Raw genomic sequence first — 21798 nt, 5'->3', positions numbered from 1 at the left:
TCTTTCTTCTCTGACTCTAGTTCTTCTTCTTTCTTATTTTTGAAGGCAGGGTCTCTTTATATGTCTTTTTCCCCCCCACCCCCACCACCACACACAAAAGAGGCTCCTCCTCTTCCCCTATTAGGTGGGACTTCCTAGGGCCTTGCCTAAGTCCTTGCTTCTTGGTAAGGCTCTTTGCCTTTACATAAATAGGGGCACTCCCTCTTCAGTTGTCCCCTGCACGCACAGCATTAACATCTTCTGGGTGAGACCTCTGGCCTCCTAGTTCTGGCACACCTTTCCCATTCCTAGCCCTTACCACCTATCCTTCTTCCCTCTAGTAGGATTTTATACAACTACTGCTGTTGATCAGTTATGCTCACCAAATACTCCTGCGGGTATATGTGTGCCTCCCACAGTATCTGCTGACTTTTTCAGTATCTATCCCCCTATAACATGGACCCGCTCACGTTGCTTATCAGCTCCCCTCTGTGGGAGCAGCAACTTCAGCATCCAACCCGGTAGCAGATAACTTTCCTCAGCAAAAAAAACAAAACAACCTGTACTGTAGACATCTCCATTTTCATTTTCCCTTTGGGGTTCTTTGTCAGTTTTGGACCCCCTCTTTCCCCTTTGTCAAAATTTTACCACCTTACAGTCTCTCTTAAACTCACTGATCCCTTGTATCGGGGTGACTGTCATGCCCATGTTCTTCACTGTGTTGTCCTGGCATGCTCTAGTTACTGCTGGGTGATGCCCCTTTCTTGTGATTTGGGGGATTAACTGTGCTCAGTATAGTGCCCCCTTTCTTCTGTTCCACTGTTGCAGCTCCCTTAGCTTTATAGAAGCCCCACCTATTTCCACATAGGTGAGCTTCCTTCTAATTCATGCATCCACTCAGCGTAAATCTGGTTTGCAGCTTAATTGGCTGATGGACCCACAAGTCTTGATTCACCTCTTTCAGGACTGGTGTGAGGAGTACATGCCATAACACAGGGTCTCAGGGCATGGGCTGGAAGTTCAGCCCAAATGTCTACACTGCAATTTTTAGCCACACATCCTGAGCCCTGTGAGCCTGAGTCAGCTGACCCAGGCTCTGAGACTCAATGCTGTGGGAATTTTTCTTTTTTATCATAGTCTATGTAGACTTAGTCTCCTAAATCCCATTAACTTGTTATGAGATTTGAGCTCCTAATTACACAAGTCACTTTTGAAAATGCTGTTTAGGCATCTTTTAAATTTGTATCCACAGTGCCTAGAGTAATAACTGGAACTCCATAAACAACTTCATATTTGTGGATAGAAGCATAACCCCATTTTTCGATGATCAAACAATTCCCCTTGGTCTCCATTATTTTTAGGATCCAGTTCAAAATTGCTTTTGTTTCTTAAAAACCTCCTTGGGCTTTTTTCCAACACGTAAGAAGGACTTTGTCTTTCACTCCCCTTGCATTAGTCCCATGCAGCTAGCAATACCTCATGTCTGTGTCTTCAGACAGTCTGAACAGAAAGTCAGTTTTAGCCACTTACATCCTTCACCACTGCTATGTCATTTGAGGAAGACTTTCTTTTAAAGTTAGATGGAGAAAGTATCCTCCTTACTTTTTATTCTCAAATTGTTCCATGGTAATATTTGATTATATCTAGTTTACACTCAATATATTCTAGACTTGTAGAGTTTGGATTTTCAAAATTCTACAGCATTGGATTGACTCTGTTTCCACTGAAAACAATAGAAGCTTCAGTAGGAGCAGAGTTAGGCTAATATTAAGAACTTTTTGAAAACCCACCCATAATGCCTATATGTGACACAGAAACCTTTTTCCTGTCTTTGTTTGCCAAAATAGATATAGCTAGGTGACTTGCAATTGACTTGCTAAAAAGTGATAAAGTTCAATTGACATACACTACAGACCCGTTTATGAGCGGATGTTGGGAGTCAAGCCACCATGACCGCGTGTTAACGGACGGTGGGTTAAGAGGACCATGTTGAAATATCTATATATATCTATATATAGATATAGATATGTATAATTATCTAGGATTACATACGTATTCACAGCATCCCAAATACTGCAGGCCTATCTGTTAACAAGAATTGCAAGAATATAAATTCAAATGTGTAATCTAATAAAAACATTATTATCACTGCACCGGGGTGAAAGTAACTCAGGACACTGACCAGTACAGGGCGGGAGCAGCTCTGGCCTCCAGAAGGGGTGTGGCCTCGGGCAGAAGGGGTGGGGCTAGGGGTCAGCATTGGTAGCGGCGTCTGGAACCCCGGGGCCTTTTAAATCACCGGCGCCGGGGCAGCTGCTCCCTTTGCCCCCACTCCCACATCCATCAGCAGCTGATGTGGGGCAAAAGGAGCAGGGACCTTAAAGTGCTATAGGGTCCTTTGCTGTGGCAGTGCTTTAACATTGCTCTGCCCCACCACCCATCAGCTGTAAAGACATATAATATGGTTCTGCTCCGCACTTCCTGTCGATTTCTGTCAGTGAGTTAGTGATCAAATCTATAGTGCTACATAGCAAGTTCCTGTACCGCCTGTTAACTAGTCTCGTGTGTTAAATAGGTAGCACTGGGAGGCACGGCGCTACCATGCGTTAAGCGGATTTGCTCATAAACGGGCCTGTACTGTAACATTTTTTGTAGAAGTCTGGCTTCTGACCTAATGGCACCAGATACTTATGAAAAGCCTGACATGAAAAACCGGCATATTGCAAAAAAAAAAAAAAATTGGTTTGTAAGCTCAGAAATAGTACAAAACTTTTTTTTTAATGTTTTTAACTACTTCTTTTGCTTCTCACTTTCGATTAGCCTTGTTGTTTTTTACAGGCTTACAGTGTCACCAATATTATGCACTGAGAATTTTCAAAAATATTCTGTCAGTTGCGTCTTTAGGAATCATCAGTCAGGTTTACCCTTGCAGTTAAATAGATTGAAACACATTAACACCTGCACCTGATGTTTTTTAAACACTGCATGGATAAATAACTCTCAGAGTAAAAGGCAATTCACAGCAAAACTAAAAGATAGGCTTGCCAATTAATTCTGACATCCCTGGGGAATGCTCTAATATCTTTCAACATTAGGTATTGTAATAAGCCTTTGAATCACAGGCATGTTGCAGGAGACTTTATTCTGTTTGATCTGGGTTACAGGAGGTTATAGCCATATAAAATGATAAGGTCAGCATCTACTAAATCCAGTAACCACAGGTGCCGGCTTCCTCTGAGCCCCAGGGGTGCACAAACCACTGCTCTGCTACAGGCCACAGAATCGTGGCGGGTGAGAGGTGCTGGGGAAGAGTGGGAGGAGTTGAGCAATGGGGCCGCTGGTGGACGAGAGGTGCTCGGAGAGAAGAGTGAGGGTGGCTGCTGGTGGGTGCTAAGCACTCACTAACTTTTTTTCATGGTTGCTCCAGCCCTGGAGCTCCCAGAGAGTCGTGCCTATGCCAGTAACTGCTGTTATAGTTATGATATTACATTGCATATATTTTATTAGTATTATTAATTTGTATTTCCATAGTACCTAGGAACTTCAGTCATGGACCAAGATCCCACTCAGTGATGCTGTACAAACAGTACAGAAAAGACTATTTCTACCCCAAAGAGCTTACTGCTCTATGTTTGTACAGCATCTGGCACAGTGGGGTCCTTGCCTATGAGTGGAGATCCTAGGTGTTACGATAATACATATAATAAATAATATCCATGAACACTTACCTTGATCATTTCTTGTAAATACAATATGCAGACTGAGGTCCATAGCAGTTTTGGGTGTGCAAGAAGTGTAGGATGAGCCCTCATAGGTGCTTGTTTAGATAAATACCAAGAATTAAGGTATGAAGGGGATTAGATTTTCAGACTTCCACAAAAATTTTGCTTCTAATTGGTGAGTAAAACTACTGTGATTGCATATGCAGAGAGTCCTCAGTGCCTCAGTATGAGTGCCTCAGTATGCAAAAGCCAATTTGTACATTTGAATGAACATGCATGTATAGCTGTCCATTCACAGTTGCAAAAATCTTGTTCAAAAGTATTAATTTTAGAGTTTATAATACAAGAATATTTCTATTATGCTATTGCCTCAAAGCCCCATAATGATTGAGTTTCCATTGTACTGGGTGATATACAAACAGAAAAAGTTAGTCCCTGCCCCAGAACAGTCTATTTGATCACATTTCTCTTACTTCCTCTGTTTTGGATTAAATTATTTTCTTTGTGTGACACAGACAAACTTTTATTTTCAAGTACTGTACTTCAGAGTAAGCTTCTAAGATATTATTAATCAAGTTATGTTCACTATTTGAAATGTTGCAGTTTTAACAAAACCTAGGCACAGATTTCAAACTTACTATTATTTGTATTGCTGTAGCATCGAGGAGCTCACTGTAGCAGACACTTTATGAGCACAGAACAAAAAGTTGGTCACTGCCCCAAGAAGCTTACAATCTTTGTAGAAGACAAGCAATAACAGTGGGTACAGACAGATGGGTGAGTACAAGAAAACAATGAGACAATATTGGTGTTAGGCAGTGGTCTCAGCACACTAGCAGCTTAACAATTATTATTTATTTTTTAAGGCATCATGAAGGCAGATTATGAGGTAGCTTTGCAGAAGTCTATAGGGACTTCCTTCCAAGTTTGTTGGGCAACATGGGAGAAAGCATGAAAGTGCTCATTTGAAAACTTAGCAAGTGTGTGATGGAAGTGGGGCTGAATTGGAGATGTGCCGCCAATATTTTAACAGAGGGTTCCCACATATATTCTCCCTTTGTCTGTAATAAATCACAGGAAGTAGAAAGGAGGGGTGAAGAACTGAGCAATCTGATCATTTGTTTCCCTCCATCAAAACACAAATGTTTCTCTCCCAAAACCAGGAAAAGAGGCACTTTTTGTACTTAACATTAGGTTTCACTTTGACAGGAACTTTTAAAGTATGCATTTACAATTTTTAAATATTAAATTTTATACTTTGTTTCTGAAAACTATACTGAGTCTATGCATTGCATACCTCAGTCTTCATCTGATATAAATTGAGTGGAAGATCATGTGAAAGGGCAGTTTGCCCCGGGAAACTTTTGGAAAATATGTGCCATCCAGTGCATTACAAAAACAAATAATTGGTTCCTCAAAAACATTTTTGCGAGAAATCACAGGGACAAGCCATTTCTGGCAGCAATTACTTAGCAATATCCAGGGAGGAAGCTGATGAAGCAGGGAAATGATTCCAAATTTCCCTTTAATTTAGTGCTAATAGTGGGGATATTTTATAGTAACATATTTAAATATATGAGAGGAGTAGAAAATACCAAAGAGGTATGGCACTGAAAATAAATAATAATCCCAATAATACCTGTCTTTTTTTTTTTTTTTTTTTTGCTTCTCATTCATGTTCCTTTATGAAAGGAAGGAAGGTTTTCTGGTTAAGGCACTGAGTGAAGACTGTGGATAATTGGGCTCATTTCCCAGCTTTGTGACAGATTGTTTTGTGTGACTTAGGTAAATCACTTTCTCTTTGGCCTCAGTTCCCCATAACTTGAATGATACTTTCTCCCACCAGTTGTGTGTCTTGACCAGTTTGACCGTAAGCTCTTGCGGGCAGGAACTTTCTCATATAGATAATGTGCAATGCCTGACACAATGGAACAGTGCTACACAAAGGCAAATAATAAATAATGTGATTGTGAGACCAGTTGCAGTTAATCTTCATTGGAACTGAAATTACACTTGTTTTCAGGCATTTAAACTACGCTAAAGTCACCCTTGCCCCTTCTTTTAAAACATAATCACACAGGTATCAGTTGAGGAACTGATGTTTACTTAATGTCTGTAAAACTTTCCAATCATTGTTGATGACTTTAAACCAGTGTTAGTGAAGAGAAGTGATCAGCTGCAGGATCCCTGCTGTTATACTCAGCTAATGTAGTCTCATGGCTACAGCGGGTGTTTCTGTATGTTAATTTGCTCCTGGTTCAGAAACTATGAAAGTATTGGGTGTTTAGGTATTTTGCTTGGAACTGTAGTTAAGTCACAAAAGGAAACATGAGTCAGTTCTCTTGTCTTAAATAAAAATGTGATTTCAGAAATATCAGCACTGCCAAAATGCAGAAATAGCCACTAGGCCCAAAAAGAGTGTTTCTTGTACACACCTACTGGACATAAACAACTGGATACATTTAATATTCTGTGGGCCAGATCTTGAGCTGATACAAATTGGTGTAACTATGAACTAAAACTGGTTAGGAATTTTCAGACTATATATATATATATATATTAGACAAGGCTGTTTCACTGAAACCAAAACTGTTCATGGGGAAAGGGTCAGTTTTGGTGAATCTCATTTCCAAAAATGGCCAAAACACTCCATTTTGATGTTTGCAAATCAAGGCTTAATTTTTTGGTTCAAAATGACCTTTTCTTTCAAAATGATAGTTAATGTATACCCCCCCAAAAAGTTTTAAAGATATAAAAAGGTCAAAATCTAAATAAAACTCTTCCTGAAAAATTTGGATCAGTGGTGCAAGAACATTTTCAAGATTTTGCCACCCCCCAACCCCTCCACACACACACACACACATTTTGGGATGGTAAACATTTTCAATAACTCAAAACTGATTGTGGGAAAGGAAAACAATTTCCCACACAGCTCCACTATTAAAAAGAATTGAGCTCATTTGCACTAGGTGAGGCTCTGGCTCTGTGTCCTAAATCCCTCATGACGCAGTCCATTTGAAGCAATATGTTAGCAAAGTTTAGTGTTTGCTTTTGAAAATACTTAGGGAGAAGCAATTCAGGGCAGATATTGATTATTTTATGGTACCTGCTGCACTGTCTTCAATGATAATGTGATTCAATTTGAAAGCATATTATACATGAGCTAGTGGTTACAGAAAATGTAATTTCATTTTGATTAGAGAGCATAAAGACATACATCTCAGTTATTGCTTTTTGTAGGAGGCCTTTGTAGAAGTGGTAATTTTACTAAATTTTAGTTAACTGTGCTTGGGTAGAAACGGCCTTTCATTTTTTAAAACAGCTCGGAAACATGGATGGCTGTAGTCAGCACATGGTAAAGAATTGTTTAATCTGCAGTCAGAAAACTGGGGTATTGTGTCAACAAGGTACCTCAAGGGAAATATTATCCAGGTGATTATTACTACTTGATGTATATTAACAGAAGCCAATCTTGTCAAGTAATATTACCATACCAATGAACATAACTTCTTATACTGAGAGGGTCTGAGATAATTGTAATGATCATATTATTTGTTAATGGCTGATATATATTTTTAACTACCTGAGAAATAGAGATATTGCCACAAGTACTCCTTTTCTTTTTGCGAATACAGACTAACACGGCTGCTACTCTGAAACATATATATATATTGTGATACAGCATGACCAGAGGGCAGCAGGAGAGTGTTAGAAGGGAGCCTTATTCCCTGTAGAGGGAAGAAAGTTTGCTATAGATTAATTAAAGCACCTGAAGTCAATTAAAGCATGTGAAACCAATTAGAGCACCTGAAGCTAGTCACCTGGTAAAGCTCCCCTTCTTCAATCAGACAGGAGGAGGAGTTGAAGTAGAGTGGATTGGTGTTGGAGTAGAGAGCAGTTTGGAGGTAAGCAGAAGAGAGTTTGGAGAACCGCTGTGGTGGGCTAGGAAGATCAAGACCTTAGGTAAAGGGACACTTGGTTTGTGTAGAGGGAGAGCAGGAAGCCACAAAAGCTGAAGGGCAAGAGAGGGAAGTAGCCTAGGGAAGGAACTGCTAGTTCCAGTGGTTTACTGCTATGCCTAGGGCCCTGGGTCTGGGACGTGGGGTAGAGGGCAGGCCTGGGTCCCTCCCTCTCCACTCCACTCCCCTCCCCTAGGACACTAGTAGGGCAGTTAATACCCCAGTTCAGGGGCAAGAAATGGTGCCCTGAACCCTCCCCCAGAATAGAAAGTGTGAGACCCATCAAAGTAGTGCTATCAACTTGCCACAGTATGTATGTATAAGTCCATAAGTGTAGGTCCTGATCCTGCAAGACACTCCTTGGAGCAGACCTCTAGACACAGGGATGCACAGTCCCACCGAATCATATGAGCCCTGAGTTGGGGCAGGGCCTTAGTGGTGAAACTAACAAGGGAGTGACCTGAAAACAATCTTATCTCTGAAATATTTTTATTATTTAGAAATGTCTTTTTTTTAAGATCTGATGGTCATCTTTAAAAAGTAAACACTTGTCAATAGTTACTATATAATGTCATTCTGGAACTAAATACTGTCTTTTCTCCCCTCCTTCTTCCCCTTCCCCAGAAAATAAATACATAAAACATCTTGGAATAGGAAATTAAACTCTTCTGAAATATCTCTGGGTGGCAAAAACAGATTTTTAAATGGTGACCTGATAAATATAATCTCATAATTTCTTTTTCTCTGACTATTTTAGAAAATTGTTGTATTCTCCCCCTTTTTATTCTTTCCATTTTGCAAATTTTATTTTTAAATGTTTCAAATTGTTTTTAATTTAGTATGCTAAAATAGACTTTCATGAACTCATTTTGGATACTTTCTTTAAAGATACTCAAAAATGTATGAAATACACATGCAATTTAGTAATGTACAGTCTAATTTAAAAGAAAGGGAAAACTCTTTTGGTATACCCATTTGAAGTGATATAATCCATTTCCAAAGAATGGTGGTTTGCAAATACATTTAAGTAGAATCACCTTTTCAGATAACAGCTACACATTCCTTTTCTTAATAAGTTACAACAAAATAAATCTCGTAGATGAAAACTTCCTTTGATGCAAAGCACTTGTAGTATTGGGGGCAGCAGGAAACTACCTTCACTCATCTCATTGTCATATCATTGTTTGTTGATTTACTATCAACTTTCCCATGCTGAGCTGGATTAATATGATACTTTATTGGCATCTGTGTAGTTCTTCTTATCCTTAAAGCACTTAGCAAATAAATAAGCAGTATAATAGTTGGAGGTAAGATGGCTGAGGAACCCTTATGGCAGGTGCTCCCAGAAATGGAGCCAGTATTTACCAATTTTTAGCAATAATCTTAAAGGGCACTGGGCTCTTCAGGACACTATTCAAATGGTATGTAAACTGAGGTCTCTATCTTTTTTTTTTTTTGTTTCCATTGGGGGCTCTATCCTGACCAAATTCGATTGTGGGTGATAACATTCTGCCAACCTTAACTCCTGCAGTATCAACTGGATGCTTTGGCAATTTTCATTTCCTCACCAATTTGTATGTAGTTTTGTTGTGAACTATTGAACAGCTGCTGTCTCCCAACCTATAGCAGCTGCATGTCAATGATGTATATAATGTTCACTGTTTGTTTTGTTACCATTTTGGGATCCTTCAGGATGATAGGTATTTTGGTGTGTGTGTGTAAAATATAGTATAAATGGACACAGACACGGGCCTATTCCAGTGCCCACTGAAGTAAATGGAAATCTTTCCATTGGCTTCAATGGATGTAGGAAAAGGTTTTAAATGAAGCTGTAAGAAATCATTGCTAGTATATAGTTTGTATAAATGTATTTAAAAAAATAGTCCTTTATACCGAGAATGCAAAGGCTGAATAAGTGATTTCCAATAGGTTAATGAAGGAGACCTGCTTGAGCATCTAGATTTAATATATGGATTTGAGGTAACAGATTCATAAGAATGGCTATACTGAGTCAGACCAATGGTCCATCTAGCTCAGTATCCTGTCTTCCAACAGTGCCCAAACCCTGTGTTTGACTTGTCTATTTAGATGGCATTGTCTCCTTGTTTCCTTGTACTCCTCCATCTGTCTGTATCTACCTGTGGTTTCCTGTCTTATAGTTGGATTCATTTTTCATTCTGTGTTTGTACAGCACCTAACACAATGGGGTCCTTATCCTTGACTGGGGATCCTAGGTGCTGCTATGATTAGTTTTAACAATGATACAGTGATCAAATGTGACAATATCAACATTAACTAAAGCTAAATTAGTCCAAAAGGTTGTCAGTTGATTTGAGTGACAGCAAATTGCATTTGTATATATCCTCATTTTGCATTGTGGTCCACTTTTGTTATCTTTGACTTACTCCGTGGCAAATTTTAAACTTGTAAAGACTTTTTAAAGTTCTGACACAACCAAATTATATCCAAATTGCTATTGTTTTTAAAAAAGCAGAAGTGTTTGCCATTTCACTCTGACATCGTTATTTAAGGGTCAAATTCATTTAGCTGCTGAGGTTCTAAGTAAGGCCCTATATAGCACATAAAGCTAGCAGTCAGGCCATTGATGGAGAAGGTCTTTTTCACTGGCATCAAATATGTCTGTGTATTCTGAGCATTATGGATCTATGGTTGTATGGATCTAGTGGCTAGGAATAACTGCAAAGGACCTGTTGTCACTACTCCTACTCAGTTGGGTAAGCAATACATTTCTATTACTGGCAGTAGTTCCAATAGAAGAGTTTGAGTGAAGAATGCATTGTAGAGTTTACTAGGAATCTTTCCACTGATGTCAATGAGCTATGATCAGACCTTATATGCATTTGGGTGCTGGGGAAACACTTTTCAATTGGTACTATGAAGAGCTGACTCCTGATTCTGCATCACTCATCTGATCTATTTACCACTAGAATGTAAATGGCATCTTCATTTAAATGGAGTCAGTCTAAAACGGAGTTGCCAGAATTGTGAATCCTTATGCAATGTTTAGTGAGGCATCTTTCAACAACTCATTTTAGATGTAGACAAAATTATCATGACTTAAAATGTGGCAGACATTTATAATTCCTATTTACAGATTAAAAGCAGCTGTTCCATTAGTTCTGCTTACAGAGCTTTTAACTCATTGTTTATCTAGCTAATTTTACACTGTATGTTGAGTTCTCAAAAATGCCCATAGGGTTGCTTAACTTGCTAAATTCACTAATGCTTATTCATTTTGCTAAAATTCTGTTACTGATTGGTTTTACAACGGTCCAAATTGTATTCCCTGGTAAAATCTCTTATTTCTTATGCTAAAATGCTATAGCAAAGATGTAATCAATCCCAATAGAGAAGAAGACTCTCACATCACTTTGATAGCAACTCCTGTCAATCGGTCAACATTAATGGAGTTGGGAAAGGATATTGCCTGAACATAATACCAATATCTATGGGAACATGTGAAAGTTAGAGATGTTGCTGCTAGAGGAAAGGATATGTCCACTCATGCAGGACTGATCCTTAGAGGGTGAAAGTTAAATGGGGATAAACAGTATATTCTAGGGAGAAATATACAGAAACCCTTTGTGATTCCTCTGGATGTGGATTTGACATATTACAAATTAATAGCTTTGCCATGACTCTGGTTGAAAGTGACTTCTTGTGACAGCATTTTCATCTGATCCCACTGCCAAAAGACCTTTTGCATGAAAATTTAGACAATACGGGGGCGGGGAGGGGAAATTCCTGATAAAGCTCTCTCAAATCTTGTGGTGGTTGGGTTTTTTTGTGTATGTGTGAGGTAGAGAGAGAAGAGGATTGGGGGAGGGGGGAATGTATATTGAGACATGGAATAAAATAGCAGGCAGAAAGTTTTAAAGGCTCTCAAACTTTTGATAAAGGGCACTGTCACGCTGCTTGGAGTGGTTCATGACCGAGTGCCTACCTCAGGGCAGACAACCCAAACTGGCAGTATATTCTGTAATTAGATTTCACCAACCCAGGAACAAATGTGAATTTGATCATTGTAACAGCTGTACCCCGGAATCGCCAACAGTCATCTTGGGCATTCTAGTCAAGCTGGAATTAATGATAAATGGTCATTTACACCAGAAATTACAAAATACTCAGATTGTTCCCAGACTCAAGAGACAAGTCACTTACCTAAGACAAATTTGTACCTTAGATCTCACACCAAAGACCATAATGGTAGCCAATCCTATAGTAAACTAATTAAAGATATGTTAACTTGGCTCTCTGACAAGCCTCTGCTTAGGTGGGCTACAACTAAGGCAACACCTAGTTCCCCAGATGTGCACTCCCTCTGGGGTATAAACCCAAAATTATACTGTCTTGTGCTGCACAGGGAACTGTAAAATTCACCCCCTCCCTCAATGTGGGAAGGAATGGGAGAGGAATAGGCAACAGCCTTTGCCATGAGTTATGCTTCCCACACACTTCACTCCAACTTACACTTGTTTTTGCTTTATCTTAACTAGTATTAATTATAAAACTTAAATGTTAAGTGAAAGCAACCAGATCAAAACAGATTACCCAGTAAATAAACAAAAAATGCAAACTAAGCTTAATATACTAAGTAGATTAGATATGAATAGCAGATTCTCACCCTAAGAGACGATATAAGCAGGTTGAAGATTCCCTGTAGAGGGAAGAAAGTTTGCTATAGATTAATTAAAGCATCTAAAGCCAATTAGAACACCTGAAGCCTGTCATCTGATAAAACCCCCCTGCTTCAATCAGACAGGAAAAGGAGTTGAAGCGGAGTGGATTCGTGTTGGAGTTTCTTCTCTTCTCTTCTCCCCCCCCCCACACACTATGGCCCTCTGAGCCTTCTGGTGGAAAATGGTCTTTTCTGTTGACCATTAGGTCATGTGATTGGGTTATTACACTCTACACTTCCTTTGCAAGGAAAGGAGATCAAAAATTGCCCCCCCCCCCACTGAAAGCTTAGGTTAGGAGTAGTCCTTTGAGATACTCCATTAAGCTCAATACATCTAAAATTCCCTCTTGATGTTACTAAAGAAAATGTTAATTTTAGCCTTTTACTTTAAACAACTATTGTTAAGTGCCAGGGGCTTAATCCAAAATCCTGTAATGTCAATAAGAGTCTTGAGAATTACCTCATTAAGCTTTGGAATAGGCCTTAGATCTTTGCTCGGCGAGTGTTTTTCATTTGTTTTGTTTTTTATTATTTATTCTTGCATATGGCAAAAGATAGAAGAAGAAAGTTTTGCAATTGTGTTAACAGCTCTGTTTTTAAGGTATCATAATTAATAAAATACTGTCTGAATCACCTTCGAGTTTATAGGAAAAATTTGTCTTGGTCTCAGAACTAGGTTACCAATTTTTAGACTGAAGTGAACTTTGTAGAGGAGAGCTCAAAATCTGATTTATAATGGAAACAATATAGTTCCACAGAATTTATCCTACAGAGGGTCTGGCCTAAAGTCAACTTTCTTGTTGGTGACAGGCTAATTGTGGTTAGTTAGTGAAATTATGAGGCAGATACTCGGCTGATGTAAATTCTCATCGCTCTATTGAGGGTGCTATGAGAATTTATACCAGCTGAGGATGTGCGCCTTCCTGTTTGTGGTTTCCAGTTATTTTCTACAGTTGCAGAATATGTATGTATTGTTACATCCCTTCTCTGATAGCTATATTTTCTTTATTAGACTATGACTTTTATTAAGACTTCATATGTCTGTCTTTCCTGTATTTTTTTTTATCTCCAAATATGTTGGAAATACCAGGCGGATATATTTATTATTTGTTTTAAAACAATAGAAAAGCTAGTGTATTCTAAGTTAAGTACTTTATTTTTATTGGGCAAATTCAGAGATGCCAGCATTCTTTTGCACAGATGGAATACTTAAAGCGATTGTTGCTATTTGACGACAATTTAAAGATTTTTGCTTGAGGAAACAGAAAAGAAGCTAATGATGATCTCACTAACTTGGAAACCTCACTCTGATCAATAGTAGTGTCCTGTCTTGGGCCTTGGAAACAACACACACATGCATATACACACACAAATCAGCATTCAGACTATCCTATCTAAACCTGAACGTTCTTTTCGGTACAGAAATGCAATAATGTTTGCAATATATGTACAATCTTTTCCACAACTACTCTAAACATTTGTGATGGATAGTAATTTCATAGGGCTGATTCCACATGCTGAGTAACTGGGATAATTCCCAGATTTCTCTACAAGGGGAACAAATATTCACCCCACCAAGGGAAGTGGCAATGGAGCTGTTGAGTTTTGTGGTTGCTATCATAACCTCTCAGGGCTTCTGTAGAACCTTCAGCCCTTTTGTACCTAATCTATAGGACATCCATGGAGACTTGGATCCACCGGTCTCCCCCATTTCCATCAAAACAGGGTTTAAGTGCGACCAAATGGTGTATATGCTTTTTTCTGGCCCCCTGTGTAGGGAGAATTTCACCCCATGAGCTGGGGAGCAATGAGCCCCTGTGGAGTATAACTCCTTTGGCCTACATGGTATGACAACTGGCTACATAGGGTGCTGGCCTCTTATTCTCTTTTGCAGTTCCACTGCAGAACTTCTGCTGAGTCAGAGTCATGGGGGCAAGATTTGTTTTTATTATTGTTGCATGATCTATTACAGAAAAATATCACTACTCATGATCTTGTTTATTCAGAGACATCAATATTTTTTCCAACTTTTTTTTTGTACTGTACTATTCTGTGTTGGTCTTGTTCCCATTTGTGAATAAGATTGTAAGCTTGTAGGGAAGCAGTTTGTTACTTTAGCACAGTACCTACTGATTTTACAGTGCTGTGTAATTGTTACCTAATATCAAGAGATCTCATAGTATATCTTGAAACATTTTCCCCACAATAACTGTGAAATTACAGCATGTCATGTACTTTCTAATCATTTCGCAGCAAACTGTTTCAGTCAAACACTTGACTGTAGACATCTTGTTAAAATATAGCAATAAAGCACAGCAAACATAATACAAGAAAGCATAACTAAAAAAAAAACCTTCTGATGGTTGGGGTGTGGGAGACTGATTTTTAATACAAAAATCTCTCCTCAGAGTACATTTTTTGAGGTTGCTGCTTATATGTCCAGCTTCCTTACTCTGAATTCATCCCGTTAGTAAGTGCACAATTTGTCAGTCCTCCTGCTACCAGCCCTGGCAAAGAGAGAGGAGGGGAGAAATTAAAAGGTGGAAAAAATGGTTTGCTTTTCAGTGAACTCTAAACACATCACTTTCATGCAAATGTGCCTGTCCTGTTACAAATTACTAAATCTGTTTGCTAAATTACAAAGTCAGCCTTTGCTGCAAGTGTACTGCCAGCCACTTCTTTCACAAAAGATCTTTAGTCTAATTGTTTTATCTGCTGCTTGCTAAACCTGTTTGCTAAATTATACCTTTCACTGAACTTGCACCAAAACCTTCTCAGGAAACAATTAGTAGGTACTGACATATTTATATAGCATACTTGTATGCTTTAGATTGTGTGAGAAGGTCTGAAGGATGGATGTACAAATATGCCAGTCGAGAGACTACACCAGCACCTGGCCCAGGGCTTTCATAAGGACATATTGTTATTGAACAAATGAGTTTTTAAGTACATCTTTGAAATATATGTTCCTCAGTGTTCCTTAAGACTGACACAGTTTAGTTGCCTTATTTTACTTTATATTTATGTAAACTTGCCTTTCAAAGGCAGATTCTGCCGCCTTTGGTCATGTTGAGTTCTACCTTATTCTGGAAATAACCACACTGAGACAGATTCCTTTTTTCTTGCTCATGTTTAATAGTACCTCAATCCACAAGTAGTTCCTTTGAAATCAATGTGATTTGCTCCTAGAACAATCCAGAATCCAGCCCTAGATTACTAGGATTTTGTCCCTAGTTTTGACTCTTTGATATTGAATCCAAAATGGAAAACAAAATTAAACCTTTAAATCCAAAGTGGGCAGTGTTGGTTGATACGTTTTTAAGGCAAGTAGTTTGCTGCTGCAAGTCTTCCCTTCCTTCATCACCTTATGCCTCAGAGGACAGGACAGATAGTCAGAGCAAACCCATCACTAATGCCCCAGGACTACACCACAAAGTGGGGCCTTGCCTTTACTCACACACAAGGAATAAAAGGATCAGAATCCAGGCATTTATTGCTGGCATCTTTCACTTTCTCACCTTGAAACAACATATTTTAAATGCAGTAGATTAATTTTTACTGAGGGAAGCCATACACCATGGAGAGCAGGTGGCATGAGACTGTCTTACAGGTGAATGCTTTGCTCATGTATTTGCTTCCATTTGGTGGTCTCATGGGCACTGGGCACAGTGCTTTGTGAATACTATAGTCAAATACAGGAAAAATTGAGATGCTGCTGGTACTCCACACCAGTAGTTGTAACCCACATGATAACATGATAAAGTAGCTCTAGTTTGCTTCCTTTCTCCTGGGAAGCTGAAGTGTTTGTATGTCCCCCAAAATAGAATAGGGCCATTGCTATAAAGACAGGGAAAAGCAGTCTCGGTTCAAAGTTTGTGTGGCATCTGTTTCAGTACGCTGATGATTTTCTCGGCACATCTGTCAGTGAATGTGCCCTTTACCTACGTGCACTGGAAGTGGGCCCTGATTTCAGTCTTCAGTAGGTCATGGTAAAGGGCCAGATCTAGCTCAGTCTCTATGAAGATACACTGTGGGGAGGAAGGAACTTTTCTCTACCTCACATGATCCATCAAAGTGCTGGTCAGAATTGCAGCCCCTGTGCTGCACTGTGAAAGGAAGAGCAATGAGTAAGTCTAGCAATGTACACATGGCTGAGAGAGGGAGGGGAAAGGAGAGACAATTGTATAGGAGCCCTGAGCTCAGGTAGCCCCCTGCCAAATAAAAATCTGTATCATCTGCATAAATAATGTAAAATAGGACGAGGTAGGCCCAAACATGGTGTTCTGGGGCTCCAGGGAGGCATTCTATCTGAGGCAGAGTGCCTCCCTGTGCTCTCCAAGGCAGTGTAGTTCTGTGCTATATTTAATGCAAGGCTGTACCTAAATGGCACTGGGGAGCATGTAAAGCTTGCTCCTGCTCCCATTGAAATCATTGTGAAAATTCCTATTGACTTCAGCTGGAACATGTCCTTCATGAGTGATGTCATAGCGTGAAATATAAAAGGCCCAGCAGTGCCAGGAGCTAGAGACATGTGCCATGGGAGAACTAGCACCAGGAATAAGGGGGTGGGGGGGCTCTTTCTATTAGGATCCAGGATGCTATTTTATAGTAGCCTTTTATATTCAGCTTTCATATGAATGTAGTCTACAGCATTCATCCCTTAAATTTTGGCTCAGTTTGTTTATTTTGTCTAGGATATTTCAGTCCTCTAGTGGAATTAATTGCTTAGGGCAAAAATCAATTACTTCCTGATTTGGTTTGAAGGATTTATGGGTAACACACAGGCATATAAATAATGGAGCATTCCTTTAGACCTAAAGGATAGTGGCCAGGGAGATGAATAGAATGTTAAGTTTTCAGGTATTTATGAAGTTATTTTGTTCTTTATAACCTATTCCTGTCTAAAACCATACTTTAATTTCAGACTATGCCTACAGACTCGCAGCTGCAGCATGGCAGCTGTGCTGTTATAGCACTTAAGTATAGACACATGCTGTAGTGATGGAAGGGGTTCTCCCATCCCTACAGGTAATCCACCTCATCAAATGGCAGTAGCTATGTCAACAGAAGAATTCTTCTGTCAACCAACACTGTTTACACCAGGGGTTAGGTCATCTTAACCACATCTCTCAAGGGTGTGGATTTTTCATCCCCCCTGAGAAATTTATCTATGCCAAAATTTTTCAGGATAGGCCAGCCCTCAGAAATGAACTAGATTATTCATCAGCTGCTATATACTGGAAAATATTAAATACTTCACTACTATACTAACTTCAGTTCAGTACCTATATAATAAATAGAATCAAACTAAGCTGAAAATTGAACATCTTAGTGTTTCTTTTAATCTTTGTCCAACCTTCTGTATAGATGCTGCTCCTAATTTTATATTCATTTAAGAAATTTTCAGGTATGAGATTAACAAAAAACACTTGCACATGGATCTTTGTATTTAGATTTCACCTTTGCTTATTCTGACTGCATCCCAGTTGTAACTTTTGGAGGTGTTCTCTGCAGTTCCAGCTCACAAGAATGAAGGTCTGCCTTGAGGTCAGAAGATAGGCTCTTTATATTGAGGGTGTCTGACCATCACTACTGACAAATTCAGGTTGTCTTAGCTAAACAAAGAAAACATGGGATAAAATCTGGGACCCATTGAAGTCAATGAAAGTTTTAACATTGAAATCCTGGCTCCACTGGAAAAATAATCAAACTAAATAGTAAGCAGAAGAAAGGGGACAGGAGCTGAGGAAGCATTGCTCTAAGTCAGGCACTCTGAAACCTAACACCCCACTCTACTTGCACTACATTGATGACATCATCTGGACTCATGGGAAGGAGGCCCTTGAGGAATTCCACCAGGATTTCCACCCCATCAACCTCAGCCTAGACGAGTCCACACAAGAGATCCACTTCCTAGACACTACAGTGCTAATAAGCAATGGTCACATAAACACCACCCTATACCAGAAACCTACTGACCTCTATACTTGCCTACATGCCTCCAGCTTTCATCCAGACCACATCACATGATCCATTGTCTAGAGCCAAGCTCTAAGATACAACCACATTTATTCCAATCACTCGGAGACAAACATCTATAGGATCTCTATCAAGCATTCTTAAAACTACAGTTCCCACCTGATGAAGTTAAGAAACAGATTGACGGTCAGAAGAGTACCCAGAAGTCACCTACTACAAGACAGGCCCAACAAAGAAAGTAACAGAATGCCACTAGCCATCACCTACAGCCCCCAACTAAAACCTCTCCAGAGCATCATCAAGGATCTACAACCTATCCTGAAGGACGATCCCTCACTCACAGACCTTGGGAGACAGGCCAGTCCTTGCTAGTGAGTAATTACTTCAGATTGGAGTGCTGTCTGTAAGCAACTACGCACCACACAACAAAAACACTAACCCAGGAACCAAACCCTGCAACAAACCCTGGTGCCAACTCTGTCCACGTATCTATTCAAGGACACCATCATAGGACCTAACCATCATCCACACCATCAGGGGCTCATTCACCTACACATCTACCAATGTGATATGTGCCAGCAATGCCCCTCTGCCATGTACATTGGCCAAACTGGACAGTCTATGTAAAAGAATAAATGGACACAAATCTGACATCAGGAATTATAACATTCAAAAACCAGTAGAACACTTCATCCTTCCTGGTCACTCAATAACAGACTTAAAAACAGACTTCACATCCAATGAAGTGAGCTTTATGCTCAAATTTGTTAGTCTCTAAGGTGCCACAAGTCCTCCTTTGCTTTTTGCAGATACAGACTAACACGGCTGCTACTCAGACTTAAAAGTAGCAATTCTTCAACAAAAAACCTTCAAAAACAGTCTCCAACATGAAACTGCAGAACTGGAATTAATTTGCTAACTAGACATCATCAAATTAAGCCTGAATAAAGACTGGGAGTAGATGGGTCATTACAAATCTAATTTTACCATACTAATTTCCCCCTACTGTTACTCACACCTTCTTGTCAACTGTTTGAAATGGGCTACCATCATTACCACTACAAAAGTGATTTTTTCTCCCTTGGTTTTCTACTGTTAATTGAATTGTCTTGTTAGATTGACCCTCCACTTGATAAGGCAACTCCCGTCTCTTCATGTACTGTGTGTGTGTGTGTGTGTGTGTGTGTGTGTGTATATATATATATATTGCTACTGTATTTTCCACTCCATGCATCTGATGAAGTGGGTTCTAGCCCACAAAAGCTTATGCCCAGATACATTTGTTAGTCTCTAAGGTGCCACAAGCACCTTGTTTAAGCAGAAGACAGCTAGACCAAAAATGCTGTGCAGAATCAAAGCTAATAGGGCTGGAATCTATTCTGAACCATTTGTAATGGGACAAGTGGGGTGGGGCTGAACAGTGTATTTAAAGACAAAAGGCATAATTAACAATCAATGCACCTTTAGTATTTTACTTTACCTCTTTTACATGGTATATCATTTGTTGTTGTTTTAAATTTGAGGAGACAAGGGATTATACAGGGCTAAAGAGAGAACTGGATTCTCCTTCAGCATGGGAGGAGTGAGATCTGGGAGCCAGTATCGTAGTCGTCTAGACTGAAGTAGCCTTAGTCATAGATCCCCAGATCCTTAGTCACAGTTCCCCACTGTGCCAGACAGTGTTGTGTTTGTGCAGTATCTGGCCATAAATAATCACAGGGTTAAACCTTATATGAGCAGATGTACTTTCCAATATGCTGAGATCCTTTAACCTCTGTGGTAATAAAATACTGTATTTTTGAATACAAATTCATTAAGCACAGTTTTCAATGTTTATTAAGTAATGCATGAAATTAGATTTCATGGTAAAAGATTTTAATATTTCAGTGTCAGTAAACCACAAATATTAATATTTAAACAAAGTAGCAAGTTAATGTTTAAAGTTTGAAATGAAACCCTAGGGGTGAGGGTGGGGACTCTGTTTCTTGTTTGTGGTTTAACAGAAATATGTCAGGGAAGGTCATATTTGGTGTGTGGGTTGTTTTTCTTTTCTTAAGGAAAAAAAAAAAAACAACAACAACCCTGCAGGACTAATAGCACTGGCCTGAGCCAGATTCTAAGCAAGCTTTCACACACTTGCAGTTCAGTTCTCACCTATAATCTTGAACAGAGATTGCCAACTATGCCAAACTCGGCAGAGGTTTTATAATAGGAATAAATGTCAATAGGGACTAGAGTGTGAGAACCAATTTCAGGTTCACTTGTAATCAAGCCCAGGATTTAGCTTTGTGCTTCTGAAGTAAAAGGCTTGTTCACTAATCCATTATACCATGTAGCCGCCTCCCTCATTATTATTTTAAACACTGCCATCGTCTCATTGATTCCAAAATATGAATGTGACAAAGTTTGGGTGGATTCCTTTTTGTTTCCTTTCCTTCCAGAAAACCACTACAACATTCAGTCACAGTAATAGCTATCAAACTAACACTTGTGCCTGACAGAGCTCCAAATCATCAAGCCTTCAGTTTTTAGAACAGATAGAAAATTCCAAATTACTTTATTTTTCTGCCAATAACACATTGCTGTTACAACCTATAGTATGAACCAAAATGTTCTGGAAACACGAAAATGCTGCTAATGTTGATTGCTTTTGGCTTACATAGAAGTGGAGTGAGATGTCCTCCTTGAAAGATGATCCATCATAAAAACATCTGTGTTGATTTTACCAAACAGGAGTCGGTTGAATACTGAATTAATACAATGATTTCATTTATATGTATGTTTTACTTCCCAGACATCAGTTCATAGTTTAGCTATATTTTTTTAGTGTGGTATTAAATGTGACAGAAAAAGCACCATACTTTTTTTTTTAATGGCAACCACTATCAAAAATCATCCCTATACAGTATCTAAAAATTAGTGACTCAACTTTGTCCACTTTGAATATATGAATATTTATTGAGGTAGAAATTGGAAATATGATTAAAGAAAGCTATCTGGAGGAAACAGTGCACAAAAATAAATTATTGCCCTGTATTATAACTATTAAATGTTGACCCTATGATTACAGAACTAGCCTAGGAGTTGGGAGACCTGGGTTGAAATCCCTGCTCTTTCACAGAATTCCCATGTGAGTCTGGCTAAGTCACTTAAACCTAAATCCCAAATGTGGTTAGATGCCTAAATACTTTTGAGAATATGCAGCTTAATCCCTCCTATGCCTTAGTTCCCCATCTGTAAAATTGGGATAATAGCATTTCCCTATTTCATGCAGCTCCCATGAGGATAAAATCTTCAAAGATTATGAGGTGTTTAAATACTATGACAATGGACCCAATAAGTACCCATGATAGACTTACGAATGTTGACTCTACTAGTTTTCAGTGTTCCATTCAGTCATGCACATTTAAAAAAAAATACATAGAGGCATTGCCACCCTATTTTTTCCTCTTTGCAATGG

This window comes from Dermochelys coriacea, chromosome 1, assembly GCF_009764565.3.
Source record: "Dermochelys coriacea isolate rDerCor1 chromosome 1, rDerCor1.pri.v4, whole genome shotgun sequence".
Taxonomy (NCBI): domain Eukaryota; kingdom Metazoa; phylum Chordata; order Testudines; family Dermochelyidae; genus Dermochelys; species Dermochelys coriacea.
Note: the sequence above shows the minus strand (reverse complement) of the source record.